Raw genomic sequence first — 12,522 nt, 5'->3', positions numbered from 1 at the left:
GTTTAACTTATTACAAAGTGCGGGAAATCGTGAGCGGAAAACTTGAAATGCGCAAACTGTGTGCCAAATTGTTCCAAAGGTTTTGACTTCCGCTGCACCTCTGCATTGGCCAAGATGGGGGTTCCGGTGCTTCCCTACCCTCCCTACAGCCCAGACCTGTCTCCTCCGGACTTCTTCTTGTTCCCGCGCCTGAAAAGAAAGCTGAAGGGGAGGCGTTTCGACTCCATCGAGCCGATCCAAAAAACTGTGACAGCCGAATTGAACGCGATTCCGGCGGATGAGTTTAAAAAATGTTTCCTGCAGTGGGAGGACCACGACCAGCGGTGTATTGACGCTCAAGAGTCCTATTTTGAAGAATATTAGTTGTATAAGCCAAAAGGTTTAATAAAACTGCTAAACAAAAAATAAGGCTCATTACTTTTCAATCAAACCCTGTACTAACATAAGAAAAAATATGGGCCGGTTGCCACATGCACGGTTCGTTTAAATTAAACATTCCCGGTACTTTTTGATCATAGGGTATGTTCAGCGCACAAAAATACATCGACATCCAGTGCCATGTCAAATCAAACAAAAAAAAAACCTGAATTTTCTAGACCTGTGTAACTGCGCTATTATTGTGTGTGAAAAAATAATCATGCAATTCATTCTCACAAAAATTCCCATTTGGCCATTTTTGGGCACCATTTGTTCACATGAAATTCACGCTAAAGCAGAGAAACAGTTTCAATTGATAATCCTCCAATTTTTGCTAAAAACTATGCATTAAAGTGATGTGCTGATCGTATCTTGATATGAAAAATTCACGATGCCTCAATATCAGCTCAACCTGACGCTTTGAATTGGATGTGTCCATATGGACGCACACATACATAGGTACGTACAAGAGGTCATAAAATACATTGTCATAATATTTGTGGTGCAATTGTGTAAGTATGTATGTGTATTTCTCAATTTTTGTTTTTTATTTGCTCGTTTCTTTTGCGCGATTTCAGTTGCCGTCTTAAAATATGTATTTAACCCATTTAATGGACGATTACTTTGACTTGGTCATAACACACGCTCACACCGGGTCATGGCCACACAGAGCGGTCACTCTTTAGGCAGTCTACACATTCTCTCTTTCTCTTTCATTTATACATAAACTTATACAGCCCCTTTCGCTTTTCTGGTTTTATTTATATTTTTAGCTGCTTCTCTTTCTCTTGTTTTTTTTTTTTTTTTGTTTACTTCCCCATCAACAACAACGCAGCTTAATGGAAAATTAACATTAAAATACATTCATTATTTCTTAAACATTTTCACGCCTCAACTAATAAAGCTGGCCATTCTCAATGCGCTTTTCTTTAGTTGACTTACGAGTATGGCTGCTCTGCGCTCATTGTTTGGCAGTTAAAGCAGGCTTTCAAAGTGTCATAGTTTATACCTACTAAGTAGATGGCTATTGAGTGCCTGTCTAGTTGACTGCATATATGTAAAAATGTACACATACATATCCATACACACATACATAAGCATGCATATGCACATGTATCCATTAATGCCACTGTCCATCTATGCGCTGAGACACTTTCATGCATAATAAAAATAATAATAATAATCACAATCAATGACACACAGCAGACGAATGTGAAGAAAGCCAAGAGAATGGCAACAACAAATAATAAAAAAAAATCAAAATGTTTATCAAACATATCACGTTCAAGTAACACTTTTTTGGTCATTGACACGTCCATGTGGATGCATACAGACATACATATATATGTATGCATATGCTTGCATTAGCATGAACATAAGCATATGGATATAATCGTATATGAATACATAGACACATACATATACATACTTATCCACAATGTCGAAACCTGCCATATGTCCGTCATATCCACAGCCGCAGTCCACTACTTAAGTAGAGCCTCATCAGCCGAGCCGCAGCCGCAGCCCAGTCAAGCAACCCACACGCCACATTACATCCGTACATAAAAGTCTGCTCATCAAGCGAAAAATCGTAGACGTATATACATATATGCATGTACGTATATTTGTTTACTTAGACAGTTTGTCAGCCAAGCTGTCTTTGGAGTACAAATATATCTATTTTCCTGTTGTCAAAGACTTAACAGCATAAGTGATAAGTTTTTAGTGCATGAATTCAATGAAAAAAATGTATAGACACTGCCTCAAAACTTCCCGGAATTTGATATGTACATTAGACTAAATCTACTTAGGTAGGTAGGCGAAGTTTTTGAAGTACTGCTCTGGCAGTCCCAAAGTTGCCGTTTTGATACCAGTATGAGACCTGCAATAGGCAGATATATCTAGAGCCGGCCACAGCTGTTGATATATTGGAGAAGATTGATGGGATTTAGGTTGGCGCACTGTCTCATGCTGTCGCAGAAATGAGCAGCCAGTGACCTTAATCGTTGAACTGTCAAACTCGGACGTTACGGAGAAAATTCTAAACAGTCTTCTTCTCTGAAAGGTCCCCACAGCGTCTGCAATGGAGATTAAATGGTTCACTTAACTTTTCCGCATGTGTGCGGATCGTTCACTGACCGGTAAATACAGCTACGAGTTTGGAAATTGACTGGCGTGAAGTCCCCTAAACTTTCTGAGTCCTCCTTTTATTGTACTGGGGTCGAAGGGTTTTTGAAATAGAACATGAAGAAATGGAACTCCGTCTTTTTTGCGCTTTCCTGAGAAGTAAGTTTTACAAGCCCCCTTTAATCGATGGCCAGGTAGGAGATCTCTTAGACCAACTAGTTCCCTTCCTGGCAAGCTCATCAGCAATTTCATTTCCCTCCATACTTCTATTTCCTGGAACCCAGATCAGAGAAACGTTACCTTCACACCCAAGATATTTGATCTCCTCCTTACAGCAGTTTACTAGTTGGGTTCTGCACCATGGAGTCGTCAGAGCCTTGACTATCGGAGAAAATGATAATATCTCCCTTGCTCCCACGATGCCTAAGCATTTTGCATGCCTGCATGATCGCAAAGACTTCTGCCTGAAATACACTAGCAGTGTTCCGCAATTTTAAGGAGGTATGTAGATAAATTTGCTGATTTAGAGAAAACTCCTGCTCCGATTCTCGATACCATCTTGGAATCAAACAAAATATTTTTAGCCGCGTTGCTGCTACCGTGATTAGTGATCAGTAAGCGGCCGATTTCAAAAGGCTTCCTTAGGTAAGATTAGATATGGTTAGCCGACAGTTCTATTACGAGGTCTTTAAGAAAAGTCTATTTCCATGTCATGAAACGCCAGAAAAAACATTTTTCAACGTCTATCCGCCTCCATATTCCGTTCTTGCCGCGAGTCGATTACATCGTCGAATGAAGCTGTAGAACCTAGACTATTTGGATGATCAAAAAAGTGGTATCCAAGAAATCAGAGCGCATTCTTCTCAGTTTTGGGCAATTGCATGGGAAATGTTGCGGGAGTGACAAACCTCGGCCTATATGTGCAAGTAGCGGTTCCGAAAACGAGCCACTAGTTGGCTCGCTAGTAAAGCACCTACCACTCCTGAATAGATCTCAACACCGTCAATATATAAGTACTTACGTAGGCCATCTGCTCCAACCACGATTAAAAAGCTTGTTTCCTGGGGTAGCCGTTAGAAGATCTCGATGGCATACTCAACGGTACTATCATTTATAGTAGGATTTAGTACTTTTAATTCATGAGAACAACATCATAGACTGTTCTTTTCTGTACTTCTGCCGACAGATTTGGCACCGCGTACATTCGGGGCTGGTACGTTAGTACGCATTCGGTCGACTTGAGCAGCCAGCTGAAACCACTTATGGAGTTGTAGTCATATAGCGCATAATTTTGCTGCAGCTTGAAACGTTTCGTAACTCTGCAAAGAAACTTCTTTTGAACACCTCAAGCATTGTCTCATCTATTGCACTTGTTCGAGCTTCTGCACTATACTACTGGATGTGCATAGGTGTGGCCAATATCAGACCATCTCTCAGCGATTTTAAAGGAATGAGCTAATTTACTGACGTAACCGGGCTTATGACGGGAAAATTACATTGTGTTAGTGATATACGAAACAAATTAACGTAGTAGTCCATACCCAAATGACTTTGTTGCTGTCTGAACAACGACTGATTGGACGAATGTATGAAATGAGCGGCCTTCGAATTCCCGATGACGTGACAGCCGAAGTTATTCTCACAATTTTGCTTCGGATAGCCAAACCTTGTAATCTATGCTTGGACTTATGTATATAGCAAATTGTTTTCCTTAAATGAGAACTCTTTTCTCATTTCCCTTTCTTCATTTCTATGATTAATTCATAACTTTTTCCAAAGTATATCTTTTAATTATATAATGAGTAAGCAGGCTGACATTATATTCCTTGCTAACGTTTTTTCTTAGACGGTGGGAGCCCTATTTTCCCTTGAAATGATAGTTCTTAACAGGAGCATAGGAGACGAGTGCATTCAAATTTTCTTTTCCTTTTTTTGAAACATGTGACACCTTGTTTTGTACTCGCTCGACACTATGAGTCGATAGTTGTGTGCATATTTGGCATGAGAGTCGGATTGAACAAATTCTAAACTTTCCCCTCAACATCGGGTGCATCAAAGGTTTTGAAAATTTTGATAGCTATCGAAACCAGTCAACGTCCATAGCAAATAGCTCGGCATGTATGTATGTATGTATCTACATAGTATACATGTGAACAGTAAACAAATTAAAGCATTCCCTATATTATTTAATGCATGAACCCACAAATGAGAAGTCTTTTACGATAAGCCTTCGCAAGTTGCTCAAATAGTTAAGAAGTTCTGAAAAGCCTAGACTTAGGTAAAAAAAAACTGAAAACCATCTCGCCACTACTCTCAATAATTTACGACAATGTGAGCATCAAAGTCATTCTCAATTTACACTTCAGCCTAGACCACTTCTCTCCCATCTGACAAGCTATTCAATGCTGTTTGATGTCATTGCATTTTTTTTTTGCTTTTTTTATTTATTAATAATTTTTCTATTATTGCACAGTTTATTATTAACTGCTGCTTTTATTGTGATCCAATTATGTTGTTGTTACTTTTTGTTACAATTGTTACACTTGGTAGGAATTTATTCTGTATCTGATTGCCATTTGCTTATCTCCGTATATCAACACCTACACATTCACATGCGCATATACTACTTGTGCTTGCAAGGCAGTCAGTCGTCTTGTGGAATTCGAAAAGTGAAATTTTCTGTTACGTTTTTTGTTGTCGTACACATACGGCACACACGCACGCACATATATACGTACTCAAATATAACAAAGTTGGACTTTGGTCGCTCATAAAAATTGTGTTACTTTGTATTTGTGTTTTTTTTTTTTTACTTTTTTTATATAAAGTTACCTGCATATTCGTTAAGTTTGTCATAATTTACGCATTTGAATGAATTTGATGTTATTTCAGGTTTGAGTGTCTTTTTTCAAGTTACATATACTTAGTTCAATGAAAGTGTAAGAGTTACGATATTTTTTTCTTATTGATTTGAGTTAACCATTTTATTTGGTGTTTTGTTATACAGCAACTGAATTTCATCTAGTTTGGGTTCGTGCTTCATTAGCGTTGCATGAGGACATGTGGGATAATTCTTTTGAGATTACACCGTATGGAGGGCGTACAGTGCTACATAAAATATTTCCATTGTTGCCGATTTCTCGCTTAAGGGATTATATACAGTTAGAAAACTGAAACAAACCGAATTTTCCATAATTTTTTCTGAGAAAACTTTTAAATTTATTGATCTAAAAATTTGTACACATATTATGCTGTCTTTTAACTGTATTTTAAGATTTGATATTAGTAAAAATATTTATTTGGAAAGGAGCTACAGCTGATCTCCGAGAGCTCCTCTCAAAACAGACGTTTTGCGATGACCACTATATCTCTGAACTGGGTCCTCTGAAATTAAAAAACCAAACAGATTTCGTTAAAGTAATGTTAAATCTAGTAATTAATTTAAAGAATAAGCAAAGTAATTTGCTTTTTGACCAAATGGCGGTTTCTCAAAAAAAAAAAAAAAAAAAACGAATTTCGGCCTTAAATTGTTTGTAAAAAAAACTATTTATCGATGAGAAAACATCTTCGATTAATTACTAAAAAATATACAATATTTAAAAAGCTCGTGTTGAAATTTTAGACTATTCGGCTTAGCTGTTTTCGAGTTGGTCAGCCAACTTAGAAAACACCATTTTGAGAAAAACGTCTTTAAAGTTTGCCTTGTACTTTCCAGCACTCTGAAAACCTTTTCACATTTGCGTGTCACTTCGAAAATATTCATTTATATATAAATTTTCTGTGTAAGAAAAACAAAAATAAATAAAAAATCGATTGTTTGAAAATTCCAACTGTATATAACGCCTGGCCGCCGTAGCCGAATGGGTTGGTGCGTGATTACCATTCGCAATTCACAGAGAGAACGTCGGTTCGAATCTCGGTGAAACACCAAAATTAAGAAAAAAAAACATTTTTCTAATAGCAATCGCCCCTCGGCAGGCAATGGCAAACCTCCGAGTGTACTTCTGCCATGAAAAAGCTCCTCATAAAAATATCTGCCGTTCGGAGTCGGCTTAAAACTGAAGGTCCCTCCATTTGTGGAACAACATCAAGACGCACACCACAAATAGGCGAAGGAGCTCGGCCAAACACCCAAAAAGGGTGTACGCGCCAATTATATATATATATATAGGGTTATTCAATAGGTGCGCCTCAACTTTTTTCCGATAGGGAGGGCGAACGACGCAATATTTTTTATTTTTCGCTTGTCATTTGCAAACTTCATTAGTATACATTTCATCATGGAACGCTACACACTTGAGCAACGATTGCAAATCGTGCAAATTTTTTATGAAAATAATCGTTCTGTTGCTGCTACTTTAAGAGCATTACGGCCATTTTACGGTCCATTTAACAAGCCGTCCCGTTTTGGGGTTATGTGAAGTCATTGGTCTACAGTAACAAGCCGGCGACGATTTGTGAGCTCAGAGCCAATATTGAACGCGAAATTGCTGGAATTTCGGCCGATTTATGCAAAAGAGTGGTCGAAAATTGGGTTCAACGATTGGACTTCGTAAAACGTGCACGCGGTGGTCATGCAAAAGAAATCGAATTTCATACTTAAATGTATATATTCAAACTCGATAATAAAAAAAAAATTAGTTAAAATAGTCAAACTGTTTGTGTTTTATTCAAAAAAGTTCAAAAGTTGAAGCGCTCTTACTGAAAACCCCTATATATATAACGCCTTAAGTCTTCAGTTGGTTTCATGTTAGTGCGCTATCAACTGCTTGGAATTCAGATTGAATAGATATACTCGTATAACCTTTGACTTTTCCTCGTTCGCAGGAGGACTCCACTCTAGTGCTATCTTACCAAGATAAGATTCGGGTTTTCGTAGGGTATGTCCCAGCCATCTCCATTTTCATTCTCTAATTTCAATATTGATGATTTTGTTTCTTCACTTCATAAGTTAGTTCCTCGTTGGATATCCAATTTTCCGGGCACCAGATTGGCAAGATTATACGGAGGCATCTATCACACAGACACAGATCTGCTGTTTTTCCGATATTTCCTTGGGACGCCCTCCATGTTTCACGGTTACATGGGATTTGAACAACCGTAATTTGGTTTTTTTTTGCTCATTCTATAGAATACAAAATACATTATAGGCCAGCGAATTCACACTTTGTTTTTCGAATTCTTGCGCCGCTGTCGTTCTTTGCTCCTCCCTCAGGTGCTACCAGGCTGCCCAAATAGGTGAAATCCTTCACTTCATCAATTGGTTTGTCGCAAACCTTGAAAGGTGCAGGGGAAGTGTTAGTTAGTTAGTTAGTTTAGAGCTCTCGTTTTAGCAAAATTTATGTAGAGGCAAAGACTTGCTGTTTGGGAAGCTAAAAAGTCCAGTTTTGATTGCATATGGTTTTTTTCGGCTGAAGAGAAACTGTGTCGTCCACAAAGGCTAAATCTTCCAGGTGTCGTATACGTATTGGGTGCCATAAAATAGGTCTTCTCGTCTATTGCTGCGCAAGTAACTTGTCAATAACGATGAGAAATAGGAGTGGCGAAAGGATGTAGCCTTGCCGGACTCCTGCCGTAGGCTCAATTGGGTTAGATAAGGCATCGTCGTGCAAAACACTGCACTGAAATCCTGCATAATGTGCTTTAATAAGTCGACATATTGTTGTTGACCGCTTGCGTCACATTGCCATTTCCAAGTCGATAAATATCATATCATCAGCTCTATCATGCAATTCATCGAATATTGTTTTTCGTAGAAACTAAGAAATTGTAATCATACAATTCGAATAGTTTCGAAATTCGTAGAGTGGCATTCACCTGACACTCGTAACGTCAAATCTTAAGCTAGATATACACGAGGCAACCGTTGAAGCAACGTGTTGTTTAAGAAACACGTTGCGACCGTTGCTTCAATCTCAGTATTGTGTATAACTGTGGTGCAGGAAAGACACAAGCGGAAGATACGTAAAATTTTTGAAATGATCGACGAAATACGTAAAATTACTTCTCTTATTATAATTGACGAACTTTTGTACGAAAATGAGGAAGAAGAGATGCAACAAAAGAAGAGAAAGAAATGTTGGTCCAAAAATTGGCTTTTAAAAAAAATCGAATTTTCGAACGAGAGGCTGCTGAAAGAATTGAAGGAAAATGAGCCAGCGGACTATAAAAATTACATGAGGAAAGACGAAGCCCTGTTTAGAAAATTGTTGGACTTCGTAAAGGCCAAAATAACGAAACAAGATACCATAATGAGAGAGGCAATATCAGCAGAAATTAGACTGGCAATAACTTTGCGGTATCTTGCAACAGGAAACTCTTTTGCGGACTTGAAATTTTCGACTTTATTTTTATATTTTTCACTACTTATATCCCACAGCTCTCTCAAATTTTTATATTCGTTAATAAAACTAACATAATTTTCATTATTTTCAATTGCCATTTTTTCCTTTTTCACTTTATTTTACTCCGCACGAACCTCCTTCTTCGCTTGTTTTCAACGAACTGAACGAGTAAAAGCAGTAAACAGTGATACACACGAAGCAACGGTTGCAACAACCTATCCCAAAAATCAAATTTATTTGATATTTCAGGCAACGGTTTTAGCAACACGAAAATCAATTGGCAACACAGCTACATACGAGGCAACGGTTGCTTCAACATGGCCGTGTTGCTGCAACGGTTGCCTGGTGTGTATTTAGCTTTAGAGTTTCGCACAATTTTTCTACGACGAAGTTAGACTAACGGACAAAAATTAGAATGAGTAATAAAAAGGAAACAAATAAAAAAGCGGTCCTATATTAACCAAGCTATAAATAAATAGAAATTTCGGAAGTATATGTAGTTTTATGTGACTTCCACAGGGGTAAAGTTGTAACAACACGGCAGCAGTATGCTCCGTTGTTGGAGCTAATAAAGGAGAAATCAATCGTGGCATTGATACTGTTGTAGCCCTTCCGGTTGTAGTAGAGGAATTTTTCTCTTGTGAGGAAAATAATTTGTATCTACGTCCTATCCACACACACAAAATTATGCAAGGAAATCTATAGTTTTGAGATAATTCCATCCTGCTTTCCCATTTTTCATTGGCGCTCATGTCGAGATTTACCCATTGTGCACACAATCGTGTTTGTAGTGACGCCAATATGTCTTTTATTACATAGCTAAATGTCGACTGCCCCATTCGCATGTCGAAATTTTCGCCAGCTCCGTGCTGATGGCATCCCTCCGCAAGAAACCGTAAAACAGGATAGTCGGAGAGCTGGAGTTATGGTTGACGCTCTCACTGAGCTTGCGTCGTCTTCAATAAAACTCAAAACTTACGTAAATGCAGCTTTATTTAACCGGTAATTTTTGATAAACCTGTTTTAAACCGCATTTAAGTAAACTTCTTCTTTAACAAAAATGCAATTCATTCATATCGCGAGAGTTGCTTGCATCTCTCAATATTTTTCGCTCGATTCTGAGATTTCGTTTGCTTCTCTCTCTTTCCTTCTCCATTAACACAACCGCACTTGCCAACGAATACATTTTAATATGAAAATTCAGCTAACTTGACCAAACACTTAAAGATTATTTGCTCTTGTTTACATTGAAGTCAGCTGTTGTCGAAATATCAAAATTTGACATTTGAGTTTCTGCAGCATTTTTTCGAGTTCACATGGAATCTATGACTACAATTTTTTCGTATTCGTTGTAGACTTTCGTATTCGAAGGTTTTCTACGACGGATTCTATGATAGGGCTGAACATCATTTGTGAATTAAGAAGTAGAAAAACTTTGAGGCGCATGGAGAGTTCATCAAAGAAAATAGCAAATCTATATCATTTTTGATATGTTCAGACACGCTTATATTTCTTAATTGCGCAATTAGGGCCTTAATTTACAATACGAAAACTTTATTAATAAATTGTGAAATTAATTAGAATAACACCCTGATTGCCCAATGTTAGTCGTTTTGCCTACTAACGATGAGCTATAAATAAATAAATAATCGGCGCGTACACTTCTGCTAGGTGTTTAGCCGAGTTCCTCTTCCCATTTGTGGTGTGCGTCTTGTTGTTGTTCCATATATGAACGTATAACTGAAGCATAAAAACTATCATTGGCTAATCAGGGTTAAGGCACAAAATTTCGTCAATTTCCCAATGCAACCTTGTAAAATATGTTTAACAAGAAGAGAGAAGTCTATTCAGAGAGAAATCAAAGTGTCATGAAAACGAAAATGAAAAAAAAACAAGTAAAAACAAACGGGATACAAAATTGTTGGTTTATAAATTAAAAATTTCTTTTGAAATTGTGTTTTTAAAAAGCTTCGTCTATGAAAAATTGTTTCAAAAGTAGCACCAAAGCAAAAGTGAAAAAGACAGAGGTGGGAAGTAAATAGAGAAGTAAGTGGCGCTCCATGTTTTGTGGCGGACTAAATGTGCAGAAATTGAACTTCTCAGCTAGGAAAGTGCAAGTAAAATTGAAATTTTACAAAAACAAAAAAAATTACAAAAAAAAAAATACGAGGAAAATCAAACATATTCAAAGCAAAACATCTTTAAGCTGTCAAATGCTAATTGAGTAAGCTTAATTAACTGTGTCTGTGTTTGACACCAAAGCCGATAACCCGATTCAAAACTTAATTGCCTCCATTAAGGGGAATATCTAGACATATATATATGTAAGTATTACAAGCTGCTTCAGGGTAGTGACGTACCTCCGCAATTGTTAAAAAGTGGGGCCTAAACGTATGCATGAAATGTTTGTGTGAAATTTTTTTGAAAATGCAAAGCATCGTCAGATAAAAAAATTAATAAAAATCAACAAAACGTAAACAAAATTTTGAGCGTCTTCAAACTTGCACTTTGTTCTACAAAAATTTTATGGACTATGGAGGTGCGTAACCAACGCGATTAAAAAATGTGCAGTTTTGAATTTAGACAAAGAGCTATGCTTTTATAAAAAAAATAATAAACATTAACTAAAAAAAATTGTCAGAACTGATCAAAATAGTTGTCATGCTTTCTTTTGGCGCGTGCTTTATTACGTATAATTTTTACTTTTTATTTATTTACTAACAAACAGACTAAAAAGCGTTTTCGAAATTATTTCATAGTTCATTCAAAACTAAATTGAAGTTATATTTACTGCAAAAGAAATCAATCGTAGAAGAGTTTGAGAGCAGATTGAACTCTTTTAACTATTTTCTATAAATAAAAGCTTTAACAGCTTAATTAGTTTTGACTATTTCCAGTGAAAAAAATGCCTAATTGCTTAAGCGGCTCTGCGGATCGAAACTCATTATAAGGGAATTTAGCACTGAGAGATCTATTGTGCCGACTTGCGGAAAGATAACTCTTATAAAATTATTACACTGAGTAAACCCTGAATACTACTGTAAACTCAAGGTTTTTTCGATAGCCTAGAACCCTGTTTTACAAGCATTCATCCATTCAAATTTTCTTATTTCCCTCCTCAAAGCTTTAATGGAGAGAACCGGGAACGTTTGTATTGTGACAAAGGCGAATTACGAATGTTCTGTGTCTCATTTCAGCATTAAAGAAACTTAAGAAAAACATAGTACTCACTCCTCACCACACCTTTGCGCTCAGCTCCTTTAACCGATTGAATGGAGAAGTTTAAAATAACTGTGTTTGCGAATGTTAATTCATCATTACCTAATCGGCGCTCTTAATTGAGTATTGCTTGCAAAAACAAATACAAATTACACAACGCGATTGATTTCCTTATCATATTTCTTCTCGTTATTTTCTTCGTTATTTGCTGCAAAACAGCAGCAAAAATACAATAATAATAATTGCAAGCAGTTCTTGTAACTGTTTAAGCTATCAATGAGCAGCCGCTACAAAAAGAAAACACAAGCCACTAGCAACACACAATAGCACAAGCACAGGCACACATTTAAGCATGTAACTTCAAGTTGTAGTCTTACAACTTCCATGGCTAGGCTTTAGTAAATTTGTCCCTTAA

At 37.1% G+C, this 12,522-nt stretch overlaps 1 protein-coding gene across 9 annotated transcripts in view; it reads left to right on the top strand.

Moving 5' to 3' along the window:
* LOC128868237 (putative fatty acyl-CoA reductase CG5065) overlaps positions 1-12,522 on the top strand; it is a 177,579-nt gene that overhangs the window by 109,965 nt on the left and 55,092 nt on the right. The window contains exon 1 of one of the 9 annotated variants that reach the window (XM_054110094.1): positions 10,799-11,212. The exons of the other annotated variants lie outside the window; for them this stretch is intronic. The gene's annotated coding sequence lies outside the window, so the exon portion shown is untranslated. Of the gene's footprint in view, positions 1-10,798; positions 11,213-12,522 lie in introns of those variants that run through there. 9 annotated transcript variants of the gene reach the window in all.

Source organism: Anastrepha ludens, chromosome 6 (assembly GCF_028408465.1).
Source record: "Anastrepha ludens isolate Willacy chromosome 6, idAnaLude1.1, whole genome shotgun sequence".
NCBI classification, from domain to species: domain Eukaryota; kingdom Metazoa; phylum Arthropoda; class Insecta; order Diptera; family Tephritidae; genus Anastrepha; species Anastrepha ludens.
This window is presented reverse-complemented; position numbering and strand designations above follow the sequence as displayed.